The 19,516-nt window shown below is 37.9% G+C and overlaps 1 protein-coding gene across 1 annotated transcript in view; it reads right to left on the bottom strand.

Moving 5' to 3' along the window:
- Window positions 1–19,516, bottom strand: part of LOC128534119 (NACHT, LRR and PYD domains-containing protein 12-like) — a 483,267-nt gene that overhangs the window by 260,376 nt on the left and 203,375 nt on the right. The window lies entirely within an intron of this gene.

Raw genomic sequence — 19,516 nt, 5'->3', positions numbered from 1 at the left:
CACTCTGCTCTTCACTCTCCTACAGTCTTGTGCTCAGTTACTGGCTGCAGGTTTTCCGTTTTGTTGATGTTTCTGTGTGGTGTGATTCCTCCTGTCTTTTACCCCTCATGCTCACTGTAGTGTTTTGTGTTCTGCCGGTTGCCAGTAGTTGTATTTTTCCTCTTGTTGGTGTGTATCAGAGCAGACATTAGGGACAGGGTTACTGTTAGCGGTATTGTCTGTAGGGACGTGGTGTTTTATACTTGCGGTGTTTTCTGTGTCTGCGTTGTGTTTATCAGCGCTGGGTGCAGTGTTTCTATCTGTGGTGTCAGTGTGTTCAGGACGGACCTTTTGTGAGTTCTGACTGCGGTGTGTCGTTGCTCTGGGGGTCGGTGAGGCCCGCTGCAGGCTCCGTCTCCCCCGTGTCCTCCTGCTGTCTGTCCCTGCGGCGCTGCTGCTGTATCCCGTCCATGTCGTCCCCTGAGCTCCCCGTCTGCACAGCTCCATGAGGACAGCTCAGACTTTTATGTCCAACATCATCACACTCAAAGCACCTCAGCCGCTCCGTGGTGGCAAAGATAGTGTAACTACTGTCCCCGTCCTTACACTTAAAATTCACGTTTAATGTCCCCTCCTGGTTGTTTAAAATCATCACGCTGTTACACGCTGGAGCTCTTACACCTGAGCGGGATAGCTCTCATAGTGCTGACGAACCTCCCGAAGCGGGCCAGCTCCCTAATGATCTGTTCATCCTTAATGAACGGGGGCACGTTAGAGATCACCACGCGTGTTGCAGGGACAGATAGAGGGGTAATTTGGACTATGACGCCTTTCACTCGTATTCTGTTTTTTTCTTGGTCAGTAAAACCACCACCGCTTTGTTCATCCTGGAGACAAAGTAGATATTTCCGTCTCCTACCTGCTCTTCAAGTTTAAGTTCAAGTTCAAGTAGGCTTTATTGTCATTACAACCATATACAGTTAGTACACAGTGAAACAAAACAACGTTCCTCCAGGACCAAGGTGCTACATGCAACATAAATTTACAACATAAATTAACAGAGACACTAAACTAGCTAACCAAGAGGCCTAGTTAGCCGGCTAGCAGAGACAGGACAGAGAGACCTAACATAAATTACAACATAAATTAACAAAAACTAACTAGCTAAGTATAACTACAGGTTTTATAGACAACATAAAGTGCACGTGCAAATGTGCAAACAAGAGCAACAACAAAGTGACAGTGCGCAACCACGACATAACAGAACATAAAATATGGTGTTGAGGTAGTGGATAAACGTAAACATTCCTTAAAACAGCAGCAAGAATTGAGGAATTAGTGCAAAATTAGTCCAGTAATGATCATTGTGCAAAAGATAAACAGTGAAGCATTTACAGGTTGGTGTGTACGATAATTTGGTGGTGTAGGTCAGTGTGTCTGCGCTTGTGTTGATTAGTCAATCCAGTCCCAATATTTTGAGGTAGTTGAGTTAAGATAATGTTTGTGTGTGTGTGTGTGTGTGTGTGTGTGTGTGTGTGTGTGTGTGTGTGTGTGTGTGTGTTTGTGTTTATCAGTCCAGTCCCTTTTTGTTGAGGAGACGGATGGCTTGTAAAAAAAAAGCTGTTGCACAGTCTGGATGTGTGTGCCCGAATGCTTCGGTACCTTTTTCCAGATGGCAGGAGTGTGAAGTGTGTGTGAGAGGGGTGTGTCCGATCAGCCACAATGCTGGTGGCTTTGCGGATGCAGCGTGTGGTGTAGATGTCTTCAATAGAGGGGAGAGAGACCCCGTGATCTTCTCCGCTGTCCTCACTATCCGCTGTAGGGTTTTGCGGTCCGATATGGCACAATTCCCAAATCAGACAGTGATGCAGCCGCTCAGGATGCTCTCGATAGTCCCTCTATAGAAGGTGGTCAGTACCACTAGCAGCACCTCCTCCAGCTGTACTCCATCCTCCGACACACACCTGACACCATGTCGGAGGGACAGAGTCTCTCTACCGGTCTCAGAGGACATGGAGCCTCACTCACACTCTCTCACTCTAAACTTTTAACTTTTTATAGTCATAATATTCACTAATAAAAAATAAAGTGGAGGAAAAACAAACAGTCTTTCCCTAGTTTTTAACTAATTGATATATTTAATATGAGAAGTTTATCATTTTATTAAATTCACCGATTTTTTAAGAAATTTCTCATTGTGAACATACATAGTTTGGAAATGTAATTTCTCCAGGAAATAAAAATGGGAAAAAACATTTACTACAAGCTTTCAGGCTATTAATATATACAGTAGGTACAGCTTTACTTTAATTTAGAAATGAGGAGTGGACATAAAGTCTAGACACCCCTTTACCATTTCTTTTTGATTGTATTCCACCTTTAATGTCTTACAGCAATCAATGACATTAATGGAAAATGTTAACCAATTATAATCAAACTAATGAACTCAAAATTAATTATTATACATCTGTCATCAAGGAAGTAGTTCTGATTAACAAATGAAGAGTCACCGGTTCTGTATGATTTCTTGACATCATCTCATTTCATCTGACTAAAGAGTTTATAAAGCATGTGTAGGATGTTATAGATGGATGGTACTAATTAGGAGAATGTCTACAAAAGAATATCCAAAGCATCAGCATGGGACATTGTTACAGCCACCATCAACAAGTGCAGAAGACAAAATGCTATGAGAACTTTTTCTTTTTCTATGAATGACCTGAAGATCCCTGTGCACTAGAGATCCCCTTACACATTGATGTATAGACCTGGAGCATTTGTACAAGGGATAGTGGAGTAAAAATGTCATATCATGATGTGCTAATATTTCAGACTCGTAATCCAAAACACTGAGTGCTGTATCACAACAAAAAGGGGAATTAAAAAAGTTTTACACTTATGCAATTAGTTTAATACATATTTTTCCCCTTAAATGTTTTAATTGTCCTTCACATGGATTTTGTCGGTTGCTGTATCACATTAAAGGTGGAAATCTGACATCATTTATCATCACATAATTCTTTACATCCCAAAATCTTACAGTTCTTACAGGGGTGTATAGACGTCTCTTTATCTGTACTGTATTCACTGGTGAAAGAAAAGTCATTGTTTTACCAACTTTTAAAGACATTTTCTCAGTTCCTAGCTTACAAAGTTAAGTCTTGAACAATAATTGGCCGATTTAAAATCCTTTCCAGTGCTCACCCACCTCAGTCCCTTTGTGTCTATCTGTGTTTATAGATGAGGTGATGATGTTTGTGGCCTGCATAATGGTGTGCATCAGAAAAAGTTTGCCAGATTAAAGTTCAAAAACTATAGAATAAACCTATATAAGCTACATAGCCTTTATAGGACTCCACTTTTATTTAAGTGCACTCACAATGATGCAAAAACGTTATGATTTTGTAAAATAATGGAAGTAAACAGGGTGCGCTATGCTGTATCGGTGAACTTGTGCGCGTCAGAAAATGAACCGAAACTCTGTGTATACTCGCCTCACAGACATGAACAATACATAGTTATTGTAAGGATTTCTTGTTTTTTGGTAGACCCCCTTTAGTCTACTCAGTGCTCCGCTTGTATTCTGTTGTCCCGCCTGAGCTCAGGGAACCCCTCAATGAAACACACAAGTCAGTGCTCAGTGAGATCTTCAAAGTTTATTGTGGAAGACAGAAGTATATATATGCACACACACACAAAGAGCCAAAAAAGGAGGGCACAGGAGCGGTTACATCTGGTCCAGAATGTTTATAAAAGATAACATAGAAAAGAACAGGAGCTTGGGAGTTGTTCTTAGTTAGGAGCCTACAATGGTTTTATAACCTGAACATAGATTATACTAAGGAATGTGTTTGCTGATAGTGCAACGTGTCGAGGTCAAAGAAAGAAAAGACTCTGTTCTCATGCACACATAATATCATGAAATATACTAGAGATGAAATATTTCCTACAGTTATAGAAAGCGAAATGTCTGCTTTTATAGAAACTAATGGAAAAGATTTTAGATGTCTAATTTTAGACGATGTAATTCGTAATTCGAAAAGTGAATTACACGCGCATCCACGGCTGCGGAGACGACGAGATGACATGATCACCTTCATCACTAAAGCCGAAACCAATAAGATCACTAATTTATCGATGAATTATTAAAATGGTCAGAGTCAGACTCCTTGTTGTTTTTCCAGACGAATTAATAATCATTAGTCTACTTCTGCCGGTGCACTCTGGAAGACTTTATGCGTGCGGTTGAGCGCTGATTAGACTATACGTAGGAAATTAAAGAGAAGGATCACGATGCTCAACATCTCGGAGCCAAAACCACATTTAAATTAATAGTTTTTTAATCACTGGAATGGAAGAGATGGAAAGTTTCCCCATAATAACATGCCTTGTATTGTTTTCAATCACTCTATACGCAACCCGTGATTTTTATGCCATTTTACAAATGAAAAATACATATGGAATATTCTTTTGTTCTTTATTTTTTATTTTTTTTTATAAAATATAAATTTTTTATATTTTATAAAAATACCAAATAAAATTGTGTATAGAGTGATTAAAACAATACACTTAATGTTATGATAAGGAAATTCTCAATTTCTTCCATTCCAGGGATTAAAAATGATGATTTACACAAATTTAAAAAGAGACCTGAAGCACTGAAAGTCTTCAGAAGAGCCTCAGATCCAAGAGGGTCTTAAAGTGTGGAGAGGTCCATTACAGTTTCTCTGAATGTACAGTATAGGTGAGAACAGCTGATTCACACCTGGGGAGGGGTGAGTTACAGTATTTGCATTTGTTGAATGTTGTCTGACATTGTAAAGCACACACAGTAACACTAAGTAAACAACAATTGCCCACACATAGAAAAGCATTTTCATTTATAAAAAATAATCCCACATTTATTTTTAGGCGTGCCAGCTGGCACTTTTTAGTTAGAAGTTCTCAATACAAATCTTATAATTTGTATAAATACAAATCCCACATGACTATTTATTTTAACTATTTAAACCATTAAACTTTTTATTTCACTATTTTAGCTATTACTGTTTTATTTACTTCAAAATAATATTAGAAAACAAGAACAATACATTTTTAAAAAATATATATTATTGACTACATTTGGGCTGATAAAACTGTTGTCCTCAAAAATGTAACAGATGAGGACTCATGTCCATCAATCTGATATACAGTATGCTGGAGACTCTCCCAGGTGGAAAGACACTGCTGATGGAGGTTTTGAGCTGTATACACATGCATTCTTGCCTAAACAACTCTTAAAACTACACCTGTGACACAATACCAGTAATATTTCGAACATTTTGCAGGCTGCCGTTTGGAGAAACCAGAGAATAAAGAATAAACCAGTTGTCGGGTCTAAATAACCCAACCAGGTGTTCATTTGTAAATGACTCACTACATCTGGCCCAACATGAGCAACACAACAATGTGTTTAAAGTACCCGAAATAACCCAGAGTTTTTACCCAGCATAAACCACCCAACGATGTGTTCACACAAACAACACAGCATTTTAAGTGCGTCTTTTTTGAGTTGTTGTAATGTTTTATTCTGAAAGTCTTATTTGACATGAGCAACACAACACCGTGTTTAAAGTACCCGAAATAACCCAAAATTTTGACCCAGCATGAACAAACCAACAATGTGTTTACAGAAACAACACAGCATTTTTTTAGATAGTCTTTTTGAGTTATTTTAATGTTTTATTCTATATTCTTTTCTGATTTTATTTATAACAATAAACAAATACAAACAAAGATTTTGACTTATTATTTTACTGTAAATATCAATAGCTCTGGTTCAGATTTTTCATGTTTGTTGTATAAAATACACAAATGTGGAAATCACCATCACTGTAGTATTTCTTCGATACAACATATTGTTATGACTTTTTTATGACTTAATTATATTTTAAAACCGAGACGACAGAAAATGTCATTTTGCGCCACCTGGCGGTCCTTTCACGAATTACTTTCAAATGCGACTGATTTATTTTGGCCGCTGTCGTTTTTGTCGCACCGACGAGCGCGTCGATAATAGACATTCCCCTTGTCAACCTACTGTAGCTTACAAAGTTAAGTCTTGATCAATAATTGGCTGATTAAAAATCATTTCCAGTGCTCACCGACCTCAGTCCCTCTGTGTCTATCTGTGTTTATAGATGAGGTGATGATGTTTGTGGCCTGCATGGGTATGGTTAGGACTTTAAAGTGCCGCTATTATGCTTTGACAAATATGATCTTTCATGCAGTGTGTCATGTAGCTGTATGTGAACATAAACTATCTGCACTATCTGTGACGCTGACAGTGTAAGATAAATGAAGTTTTTGTCTATTAAAAAAAAGAATCATCTCACATTCGAGTTAAACGAGTCGTTAGCAATTCTAGTTTTTCTCTGTTACGGATCCACGCCACTACGTAACATATTTGCATAATCTCCGCCCACGTTCTACGTCGCAAACAAATTGCCCGCAAACCATACTCGGTATACTCGTCTCACTCGCGTTCACGCACACATACCGTTTATAATATATATAGTTTGTAAATATTGTTTATATATTTGTTTGGTTGTGGTGCACCTTTTTCCTTTACTTTAGTTAGTTTTGTATAATACATGTTTGCTTTATCTACTTGTTTGTGTTTGTTCTTTCTTCAACACCGACACTAAGATAAAAGATCTCTTGATTTTTGTAGCTACAGTTAATATAAAATTAGCTGGTTGTTACACGGTAAAACCGACGCCATCTTTTCTATGTATTGACGGGTCTCAAGAGCTGTGGTTCAGTTATGATCATGGGCGTTTCATTTTTTACGACACACGCTATAGCGGTGACCAATCATAAAGGGCCGCGCTATCTGACCAATCACAGCAGTGACAGTGATAGATTAAATCTATTTTTGGAGAAAACTAAAGTGTTTTTTGACCTTGCATACATGTAAACCTGTTTTAAGAGACTCATTAAGCAATATTAGCGACCTTAAAAATGGCATAATAGGGGCACTTTAACTCTCAAGTGCTTTGGCTCATTCCACCCCAGGGAGGCCATTAGCTCCAGTTTAACACACGTTTGTAAATCTTACCTCCATCACCAGAGAGAGGAAGCCGTCACCATGAGAGGGAGAGGACGCTACAGTGTATATTAGTGAGGTATAATCGGGTGTTCCATGAATATTTAATATACACTTCTTGTCTTTCCGTCACCCCAAAAAACGAATCAGCCAGATAACCATTTAGAAACACAAGCTCGGTTATGGACATCACGCCGTCCAGGAGTATTGGACATGATTAGTCCAAAAGAGCTGTGACGTTTATTTAGTGTCATTGCTAACTGAGTTCATTTGTAATGATCCCTTAGTCACACTCTGTCTGATTTTTGTATTTGACTTATCGCTTTATACAGCACTAAAAATCAAAGTATGAATTAAAAATATTATAGAAATAATGTACCTGTGACTTCAGCATTGGTGATCCATATTCATACTTAGACTTTTAATATTGTGATATTATAGAAATACTAAGTTTAATAAACCTATGTCTAGACATTTTAACATATTTTAAGCCTCTTCTATAAGAACATAATTTTGTGCATTTATGTTTTAAGGAAAAAAGAAATAAAATTGTATATAAAAATGTCTAAAAATATGTTTAATAATCTCATGTATGGTTTATTGTTATTTGGTCTTAGAAAAACTATATCAAGATAGTTTAAGTTTTCGCTGCACATGCATACACAAGTGTGATTAAAGAGAACTTGTAATGAACATAATATGAAAATAAAAGGAATATGTTTAGTTCCTTAAGTAAAAAAAAAAAAAAAAAGGCTTAACACCATTTAACAGAAATGTCTGTCTTATATTCTGTCTATCACAGAGATCAATGCTGATGCTGGGAACGTGCACTGTACCGTCCTCCCCCTCGACCAAGAAACACAAAATCAGGTACAGTAGCAACATGTTTCCTTGCTTGACTCTTGAGTAATAACACTTACGTACACACAACTGTTCTGTTTATTTAGTTTACATGGTTAATATTTCCTGTCTTTATCCATAGCTGGGAGCAGACGTGTCTCCTGTTCAGCCAGCTGAGTGGGGAGCTGTTACAGGACGAGCTCAGCTTGGAGAGTTTGTAGCTGCTGCTTCAGAAGCTCTGTGCTGCTGCACGTCACAACCCCGCCATCAAAACACTCTTCTGGAGGGAACGACTTCAGACATGAGGACTTTTCATTATTTTAAATTTAAATAAGTCTATTCTGCTTAAGCTTCATGTAGTATGATTAGTGATAAAATGTACTAACTTTTTGTATTTACATTTAATGAGTGTGTGTGTGTGTGTGTGTGTGTGTCGTACAGTGACCTGAGCTCTACCTGTTCCTGGTCTAATTCAGGAGGCTGAATTATTCCTAAATTGCCTATAGTGTGAATGAGCGTGTGTGTGTGTGTATGTGTGTGTGCCCTGCGATGGATTGGCACCCCGTTCATGGTGTACCCCGCCTTGTTCCCTACGTCTACTGGTATAGACTCCAGGCCCCCCTGTGACCCTGTATACAGGATAAAGCGGTCTAGAAGGCGTTTTTAAAGGTTCTGTACTTTTTTTTCCCTTGTGTTTGAAAGTGAACAGGTGAAAGCTCTCTGAAGTTATGTTTCTATTGGTAATAAAAAAAAAGACTCCAGACTCATCACCCACAAAAAAATCAACACAAGGATCCTGTTGAAATGTACAAAAATATACAGTATGGCTGTAAAAAAAAAATGCACAGCAGTGTTGGGGGACGTTACTTTTTAAAATAACTAATTACATTACAAAATTACTGTCATTAAAAAGAATTCTGTTACATTACAGCATTACATTCTGATAAAAGTAACTAGTTCGAGTACTTTTCCATTGCAGAAAATGAAAACTCCTGTGTGATTCCTCATGCATGTTGTTTTAGTCAAGACCTTTATAATTATTCTACCATCATCACTCAGCGAGGTTTAGCCCATAATCTGTTAACTTCTCACCTACAGTATGCAATTTTACTTGCGGTAAGATGTGGTGTTAGGCACCGTGAGCAGCCGCGAGTGACTGCCCGTAGTCACAGCGCCAAAACTCGCGGTAAATCATGATGAACCATACTTATGGCCACTGCGTGAAACCGCGTAGGTGAGATAGGGATACAACAGCAGAAATAACAGAGAGGGCGGGTTATTCAGGCGGGGTTTGTAGGATGACTTTCACACACACACAGACACACACACTAATGGATGAAAAATATAATGCTGCATGAAAATATAACTTAATTGCGAAGTGTAAGATTACTTGTTACGTCAAAAAAGTAATCCAAGTACTCTTACACCCAACACTCTGCACCACAGCATGATATTTCGCGATTCAGAAATGTGACAATGAGATAAGCAGGTGTGTGCGCGCTCTAGCGTTAACCAAAACACTTTACATATGCAAGTTTTGTACATTTACATATTTGGCAGACGCTCTTATCCAGATCGACTTACATTTTTATCTCATTATACATCTGAGCAGTTGAGGGCCTTGCTCAAGGGCACAACAGTGGCAACTTGGTGGTTGTGGGGTTTGAACCTGGGATCTTCCGAACCGTAGTCCAATGCCTTAACCATTGAGCTACCCCTGGCCCCACATTTGTGTCTAATTTTAGTAAGGCAACGGTGCTTACCACTAAGCCACTCTGTCCCCTAAAATAAGTTCAAGCAATTAAAATAATTCATTACTAATTTAATTTATGATTAATTATTAATCCATTAAACTCCACTGAAGATTTAGACTTAAAGTGAGTTAAAGCTTTAAAACAAACGTAGAAGACAGGGAGAGAAGTGTCCGAGATGGGACTGGACATGGAGTCCACCTGAGTCAGTCTGCTCCACACTGCCTTCCATCATCTGCTCTCACACACATCAGCTCATTTACTGTGTGTGTTTCTCACACACTCCACACACACACAGCTCTGATCTGAAAGGCTCCACACTGTAGTACAGAGAGGTTCAGACTGAAAACAGTCCCTCAGGGAAGTGCTGCTCAGAACTCAGGGGAAACACACACTCACACAGATATATTATCGGAAATAAGCAAACACATCAAAAACACTTCGGTGAACAAACTATTAACATTATTGTTATTATTACAAATGAGTGTTTTCTACAACAGAACAGGCGCGCGCATCGGGACTGCAGACACACCAGCGCCCTCTGGTGGATGTAACAGGTCCGACATTATGTGACTGTAAAATCAAGCTCTTGATTAAAAAAATTATTAATATGTGGAAAATGTGCAGATGATTCCAAAATTTCTTATTTAGAGTTATAATGGGAAAGATTTGTGAATTAAAGAGGCAAAAATGTGTGGAGATTAATAAAGATTTAATTATTATTTTACTCACTGACTCTGAATTATCCTGGTTTAAGTACACAGACATGTAAAAAGTAAATAAATATATAACACCCATAGCGTTATAATAAAATGCACCATTACCATTTTTTTTACCTATTAAAACATTAATGCTTTGTTCACTTTATGATCAATAACTTGCCTTGATGTAGAAGGATAAAATGAACATTTTTGAGCCTGTGACACTGACTAAACTAACAAGTATCTTGAAAAAAAAAAGAATAAATACAAAGACACTAATATTTAAAACTCTAACAACTGCAGACAAATTAGTTTTAATAAAATTGTAAGCAATAGACTGTCTTAGCCATTCATGCAGTTACACAAACAGTCCACAAGAGGGCACACAGGCAGCGTGTATAATCACGTTTCCCTGCAAGATTTGGAACACGTCCAAAATGGCGGCAAGAATTCCACAGTAGAGATGGGAAGTTTGAATCATTTTAGTGACTCGGTTCTTTAAATCTCGTTCATCAAAATTAACGAATCTTTTTTGAGTCATTTAGTTCATTTCTTTTGACCAGAAATAAAATAAAATGTTACATTTTAAATAAACAGACCCCCAACACGTCTACATACACACATTTTGGCTATAGGTCCGGTAATGAATATATTACAATGCAGCTAAGGACATATTATAAACAGAATGAGCAGAGCACCATCATATCTTTTAATTCGAGTCGTTCGTTCTTTTAAATCTATTGTACTTCATAGTGTCTATGGGAGTCACGTGACAAAAGAACGAATGACTCGGGACCTGAAGTCTCACTGAGGTGAATCGTTCAATACTATTTCCTGTACATAACCTATGGAGGTTTTTCGATGATTTGCGTAGGTACGCCCAGTAGAAAATCCGAGACTGCTCGTTCATCCAAATCACGTTAAAGATCGTTCATGAACGACCCATCACTATTCCACAGACTCTCTGGGCTTTTTAGTTATAGTGCCCCTATTATGTCATTTTAAAGGTTGCTAATATTGCTTAATGAGTCTCTTAAAACAGGTTTACATGTATGCAAGGTCAAAAAACACTTTAGTTTTCTCCAAAAATTACCCCATTTCTAAATGATTTGTAAACGACTCGTGTGAATCAGTTTGTAGATTCAGTCTGTCTAAACCCCTTTTTTCCGTGAGCCCTCACTGCTGTGATTGGTCAGATAGCGCGGTCCTTTATGATTGGTCTACCACTACAGCGTGTGTCGGAAAACGAAACGCCCATTACCATAACTGAACCACAGCTCTGGAGACCCGTCAATACATAGAAAAGATGACGGTTTTACCGTATCAATTCGAGCATATCGACAAGGAACTGTTTCACTAGCACGACTGGAGCAGGACGTTCCTCAGTGGTAAGTGTCATATGTTAATGTTAGATGCACGGGCGCTCGTGATGTGCATGTGTGTGTGTGATGCATTTTTTTTTCCTTGGGGCTTGCCGTTAAACTGCAAGGGGCATGCGCACTTCGCGAGTGTTAAGTTCAGTTTTGGTGAATAGTGGAGAATAAACAGTTAAACAGGATTTTGTGTGCTCTCGTTTTTATAGTTTTTTTGTATTGCGTGTTTAAGCGAACCCAGCATGAATGCTAAGTCACATTAGCAAGAGTGGTAACATTAATTGTAAGATGGCGGGCAAGTTGTTCGCGACGTAGAACGTGGGCGGACATTATGCAAATATGTTACGTAGTGACGTAGATCCGTAACAAACTAGAATTGATAACGACTCGTTTAGGCGAATGTAAGCTGATTCTTTTTTTAATAGACAAAAACTTTATTTATCGTACACTGTCAGCGTCACAGATAGTGCAGATAGTTTATGTTCACATAGAGCTACATGACACACTGCATGAAAGATCATATTTGAAAAAGCATAATAGGGGCACTTTAAAATACATGTTTGCGAATTGTTACGAAGCCAGTGGACTCATCTACAGACAGCAGGTAGAAATGTGTTTAAAAATCTCTTTCCCGAATTGTCGATAGTTTTGCACAGTGGTACACTAGCTAGTGCATTCAAGTCATCATTTTAATTGGAGCAGCTAACAGTGTAATAAACATCTTTACAAATCTTAATCCATAATTTTGGATAAAATGTGACTGTTTTTGGATATTTTTTTTATCAGCCTCCTCATTGTGCTTCCTCACAGCATTCCTGTATCATCCAGCTGTGTAGTGATGTTCAATATTTAATCAGTTATATCTTTACTGTTTGTGTGAAAGTTCTGCACATAGTGAATTATCTGTTACCTGTTTTCACTCCACATGTCTGGGGGGGTTGGTCCAAGTACTGGAGAAACAGATGCGTCTTGAGTTGTCGTTTAAAGATAGTCAAAGTCTCTGATGTACGGACATCTAGAGGAAGTTCATTCCACCACCTAGGTGCCAGAACAGAAAAGAGCCTGGATGAATGCCGCCCTCGATCCCTGAGAGATGGTTAGATGAGGCGAGCAGTGCTGGAGGATCGGAGGGAACGTGGTGCAGTGCGTAATGTAATTAGCGCAGTTAATCATTCAAATACAAAAACATATACATAAACAGAAATCTAGTGCTATAAAGAGTAAAAATAATATAAGGAGTAAACAAAAACTCTTATCTTAACTTTAGTTAAAGTCAACTTACAAGTATAAACTTGAAATTCTGCTTTATAAGAAGATTAGAATTGAGCTAGTAATATATAATATAATAATAAATAGAATTCATTACAGAAGAGTCATTCTGAAATCTTTGAATCGGTTCATACTCCCATTTCTGATTTCATTAACATTAGAACAATAAACTTTAAAATGTAAATTGTCATTATTATTAACTTATTATTATATGTGTATTAAACACACAACCTTAACAATAACTGAAATTTTAGCACACAGTCACACAGTCACTTTATTACATATCGTTGCACATAGATCACAGATTATAACTTTATTCTGTATAAATCATATTGTATAAAAACTATAATCTAGTCTAGGATATAGTTCCTAGTCTATATATAAAAATAAGAATAAAATAATATATATATTAAGGTTATATATATATATATATATATATATATATATATATATATATATATATATATATAATTTTTTTCTTATTTTTATTAATTTTTTTTTTACTTTTTATCTGCACAGTCTGAGGTTTTGTCACAATTGAATTGAATGGAGATCATTTAAATACTGCATGGTATTTAATGTGAAGCTGCACGGTAAAAAAATAAAATTGAAATTAAAACCTTAACTATGTAAAAAGGCCACAGAAACCATATGCAAAATATGAACAGAGTAAAAACACCCTAAAAAAAAAGAACAACACAAGAAAAAGGTCTTGTAACTGCGAAGTTCTTGGTTCGCTGGTTTTGACCTGTTGATGGTTGCCAGTTTGGCCTTGTCCAGTGTTCTGCGTGTTACATTTACTTTTTACCTGTTTGACTGGTTGGTCACAAGTTTGTTGCTTGAACTACAGACGGTGAACAAAAAAAACACCAAAGTGGTCAGTTGACTGTACACAAATTGGTTAATCTCTAAAGAATGCAAAAAAATATATATTAATGTATAAACAGTTTTAAAAATGATGAAAGGGTGTGCAGGCCAATTAGTTTATTTAGTCCACCTTCTGTGTATGTTTTATGTTTTGTATTTGAATGTGTACAGTTTGTCTGGTTCATTACAAACTGTTTAGATATTTGTTGCTCTTGACTGTTAGTCTGATAGACTTTTTTATTGCAACACAAACTACTCTACATTTGCTTTTTAGTGATGATGCTCTGGGCTGCAAAGGACAGTGGGAGGATCAAAGCAGTTGTCGGCCTGTACAAACTTTATGACTCTTCTTTTCGCACCCTGCAGGGGAATGAGTGGCTTTCGGATGAAGTAAGAGAAGGAAAATAAGTTGTTCAACATATTAATACTGTAGTTTTGCATGTTGCTTACAAACCTATTGCCCACAGGTCATTGATGATTATGTGCACTACATTCTGGAGAAACAACAGGCAAGTATAAATTATGACAACAGTTAACATCTGGATATTTTTTGATCTACAAATGTAATCTATAAAAGACAAGAATATTTCTCTTTTACAGAAACCAATACACCAGCTGTGTGCAGTTGTGACAACATCTTTGTTCACAGGCAAATTCCAAATTCTCATGAAAGTCACTAAATCAGAACACAGTGTTACATTTATATCTTAAATGGTTAAGTATTACTAACTTGCTCCTAAACTCTTCCTACATATGAAATTTCCTGTGGAGCAGATGTGGGTGTGCCATGGCTGGACTGGCCATAGGGCATACCGGGCATTTGCCCGGTGGGCCGATGGTGATTTTCGTCTTTTGTGGGCCGGCCACCGATGTTTTTTTGTTTTTTTTTGTAACGTTATAAATTATTAAAGGTGGCGGATTGGCCAATTGGCCATGATCGACTCTGGGCTGGACCAATTACAGCCGAGGAGGTAATTGGTAATTGCTAAAATATCACAGTTGTTTGGTGGCTATAGCGGAGCTTCCACTTCAGTAAAATTAGCAAGTGATGGAGGCCAGCAGCCGCAGGTTGAAGAGTGAAAGGGGAGGCAGGAGGAGGAGAGACCCGAGGCGGCCGCCGGTCCAAGTGGCAGAACTGAACTTGAGGTAGCCTAAGTAAAACCAAGTAAAACCATAAAAAAAACTTATAAACCAAGTAGGTGTAGCTTATTTTCGTTGTGCTTGCTAACTTTTTATAGTCAGTTACAATAACTCCTACTGTGTACTAGTTAGCATGATGAGAGAGTTTCTATGCTGGTGCTATGATGTTACTGAGAGTGAATTATTGATAAGGTTAGTTAGTCTGGGTTGCCAAACGGAAAAAACATAATCATCCCGTATTCAGAGAAAATATTACGCATTACGTTTTGTGGTGAAAAGAAACGCGATTTGTCCTGTATTTTAGTTAGAATGAAAAAACAAACAAACAAACAAAAACCCACAAAGCTAGTTATCCTGTGTCTTTACGCTGCAGCTGCCTCGGCTTCTCTCATTCTCTCCCCCTCCTTCTCCTGTTGATCAGCTGATCAGTTTATCAGCTGTTTGCTGGAGCCACAGCCATAAAAGCTGCTAGTCATGATCGGTTTGGATATGTGAGAGAGAAACATAAAGGTGAAACCAGGAGATGTCCTTATTGAATCATCAGAGTTGAACAGGTGATGGAGAAACAGGTTTATCTCTCAGGTGACATGAATGAGTTGAAGGGAAGTTATGAACTGTTTCTGAGAGACAAATAACACCAGGATCCTTTTCTACATAGCTGACAGCTGGTAACTGTGCAGGGGCGGGTCTAGCAAAGTTTGGCCAGGGGGCCAGGTAGGGCATTAACAAGGAAAGGGGGGCACAAAGAAATACTTCTCTTTCCTATTCTCATTTTAAATGTCTAGCTTTTAAATAATTATCTGAATCTTACAACCTAAGTGGTCATTTGATGTTAAATGTATAGAAATCCATTATTGTTTATAGTAAATATTAAGTCTAAAAATGTTAAGTCTCTGTAAGCCCAGTAAGCTTACCATCTGTGCAGTCTGAAATTATGTCGAAGAAAGATGTTGAATCTATTTAATTATTGTAGAAAAATAATTGATTTCTGTGCATTTGTGTTGGGATTTAGCTGGTTGTGGCAGCCCAGGTCTCTCGTGATCTCTGTGTTTTGTTGTGTTGTCAGTTCTTGTGCCATGTACTGTGTGTAAAATGGCATCAAAAATTCAATTAAGTGTCATTCTTTTTCAACTTTCTTTCTCTGTCTCCTTTCACTTTTTAAAGGTTGCCATGTTTAAAAAAATATTTTGTGCTGCCATGCTGTTTGTTTCATAGTTTATGAAAATAACACTTAATCTGTAATTTATTCATTTTAATACTCATTATAGATCATGTCTCACCTCTAGTCTTAATTTTAGGTTTCCACCATGTGTTGTAGATAGTTCAGGAGGTTAACTCGACCAAGCAGTCTTTTGTTTTCCGCTAAGTACCGTTTAGAATACCAGAATAGGGAGGATGGTGTAGGTTTAAGTTTATTAGATTGATACATATATACCAACAGGACGGTGTACATCGCTGTCAGAACAGCGTTTGTTTTCATTCAAAGGCTTTATGGCTTTGCCAATAATACCTAGTGGGCCGGTCTCTAGTCAAAATGCCCGGGCCGATTTTTTGTCCCAGTCCAGCTCTGCTTTAGCATAAACATATAGCTCGCTTGTTCATCATGTCTCAGTCAAAACTATACTCTCAGAAATTCAGAAAGGAGTGGGAATCAAATCCTGAATTTAATGGATGGTTGAAGCCTTTTATTGGAGATAATACACGGGCATACTGCCTGTAATGCAAGACTGATTTTTATGCCAAAATTTGCGATATAAAAAAACACGTCAACTCAGAAACATACACAAAAGGCAAAGTCTTACAATAGTTTCACACAAAACAAACTGCCATTTATGGTAAAAAAAAATGACTCTTCAAAAAAAGCTAAAGCCATCACGGCATTAGTTATCGCTGAACACTGTTCTATACTGGTATGTGATCACATTGGAGAAGCAGGTAAAGCTGGTTTTTCACACTGTGCAGCGTGCATTATGCAAATTACGTGATGACATCATCTAGCGACTTCTACGACAGCCAATAGCTACTTTCCTTACTGACAAGTTGGCAACACTGGATATGGGGCATGAAATCGTTTTTGTTGTTGTTGTTGTTATATTTAAACATTTAGTACTAATATATGTTACACATTCGGACTGCACATCAACTTGATAAAAATTCGAGTTGTTCATTGGGCTGCGGGCTGAAATAATCTCTCGGCAAATCGAACCGATACAGCGCTCCTGCTGTGCTAATTACAGCCGTTAATAATGTGAAAAGTGGACATATCAGTAATTAACTTACTGCAATAGTGGATACAGTATTGATCTCACAACTCTATAAAATAGATTTATCATCTAAAATATATTAAATCACAATATTACAAGGATAGCTCTGTGGAAAATAATGTTGTGGCGTTGGCGGGGCTTCGGCTGGCGACCATCATGCTTTGCGGGAGGGGTTGCTATGTGTTCACCATGTTGGGGAAGAGTGTTTGGGTTAGTAGCTTCGGCCATGTTTGTTTGTTCAGTGCGTGACGTGTTGAATGTCGTCTGGTTTATGATTAGGCTAAATTGGATGTAGTTTCTCGTGTGAATATACTGCTCATGCATGTGTAAAATTAGTATTCCCAGCCATTTAGCTCTCAGCAAGTAAGTTCACGCATTTCTCAAATGTCTTTTCCGGCAGTAAAACACTACAATGTTTTAAATGATTCCGGTCTTTTACTTTTCCCCGCGCCGCATTCACTTCTCAGGGATTTTAACTGACACACACACACACACTCACACAGCAGGTGTACAGATGGCGGGGGATATGTACTGTAGCTTCTCATGAACTAGTCTACTCGTGTCGGTGAAGTCCACCTGCTCTTCCTTTCTCTACACACTGTGGACTGTATGCACTGTTATTACCTAAATATTTTCTCACCAATGCAAAGATGAATAAACAGCTCACCTAATATAGTTTTCAGAGCATTTATTAAATAGCTTATTATATTAAAACATGTAAATGTTGCTTCTCTGAATACTGTATGCCTCTTCTGTTTTGGGTAATAACTTAAAGCTGGAAACTGAACAATTGAGTCTGTCACAGATTTAATCACAATAAATACCTTTACAGTCTGAAAAACATCATATCAAAAGTATATTCTTGTTAGAATAAAGAAAGAGATATATCACTGTGTCCTACCATAATCAAAATAAGGAATCTGTAGCATGTATAAATTATAATTATAATGGGGAAGGAGTTTAAGTTAATATGTCCTCTTTCATTGTTGTTTAGGTTGTAACTGGGCGACTCCATACCAGTAATGAAGTACAGATTTGATCATGTACTGTATGATGACAATTGCTGATCATGTAACTGAGGCATGTGTTGACCAGTGCTGACTTGATTGTTCATGGCTTATAAAAACTCAAACCTTGACCTTGACCATGACCTTAAACAGTTTTAAACCATTAGTCCACATTATGTCATAGCCATGTCATAGCCGAATTATGAACATTTGTCAAAGCTTAGTCCAAAAATCTCTCCATTCCCCTGACACACACATGCAGACACACACTCTTCTGTTTGTTGTTTGTCCTTTTAATCTTTCCAAGTAAGTAACTTCCTAAGTAACTTCCCACCACCAAACAGGTGTGAGCTTTGTAAAATTATCATTGCTTTATAAATAAGCACCAACTGTCACCACTTGCCAGGCAACATGGCAACCCAAACAAAAAAACATGGAGGGTGGCTTAGTGCTTAGCACTGTCATATTGCTCCTCCAAGTTCTGGGATTGATTCCTGCCTCAGCATCTGTGTGCATGGAGTTAACATGTTCCCCCTGCACTTGGTGGGTTTCCTCTGGGTACTTCAGTTTCCGCCCACAGACCAAAGACATGCTGATTAGGTAAACCGGCATCTCCAAATTGCCCATAGTATGTGAATGAGCGTGTGAGTGTGTGTGCCCTGCGATGGATTGGCACCCTGTCCAGGGTGTACCCTGCCTTGTGTCCTAAGTCTCCAGGGATAGGCTCCAGGCCCTGTGACCCTGTGTACAGGATAAAGCAGTATAGAAGATGATTGATTGAGTGAGTGAGTGAGTGAGCGAGTGAGCATTGCATAGACTACCCAATCCACAGCTATAAATATTTGCAAAGCCTTAAAAAGATTAGTGTATTACATAGCTCAAATGTTCCCCATATATCAGTGTCTACATTTGTTTGTATTTGTTTTGGCTGTTTTGTTTCTTCTTTCTTTCTCTTTTGTAAGCTTAGTTTATTGTAAATGTTTAATGTGCATAATAGTGCTCTCTTTTTAAAAAATAATTAGACTTATTGCATGTTATGGAAGCTAACACATGCTTACTTTGGATGATTTGTTGGTGTAACTGTAACGGTTATGCTTTTTCACGTGTGTTCACTGCAACTGGAATTGGAGGAAATGACAGCTCTAGCTCCGCATCAGCAACATACTAATGAGGATGCTGGTCTGTGGGATTTTCTTCGTAAGAGGGGTGTTCCTGAAGAACATGTTGACCAAATGCAA

Source organism: Clarias gariepinus, chromosome 12, assembly GCF_024256425.1.
Source record: "Clarias gariepinus isolate MV-2021 ecotype Netherlands chromosome 12, CGAR_prim_01v2, whole genome shotgun sequence".
In the NCBI taxonomy this organism is placed as follows: Eukaryota; Metazoa; Chordata; class Actinopteri; order Siluriformes; family Clariidae; genus Clarias; species Clarias gariepinus.
Note: the sequence above shows the minus strand (reverse complement) of the source record. Positions and strands in the feature narration are given on the sequence as shown.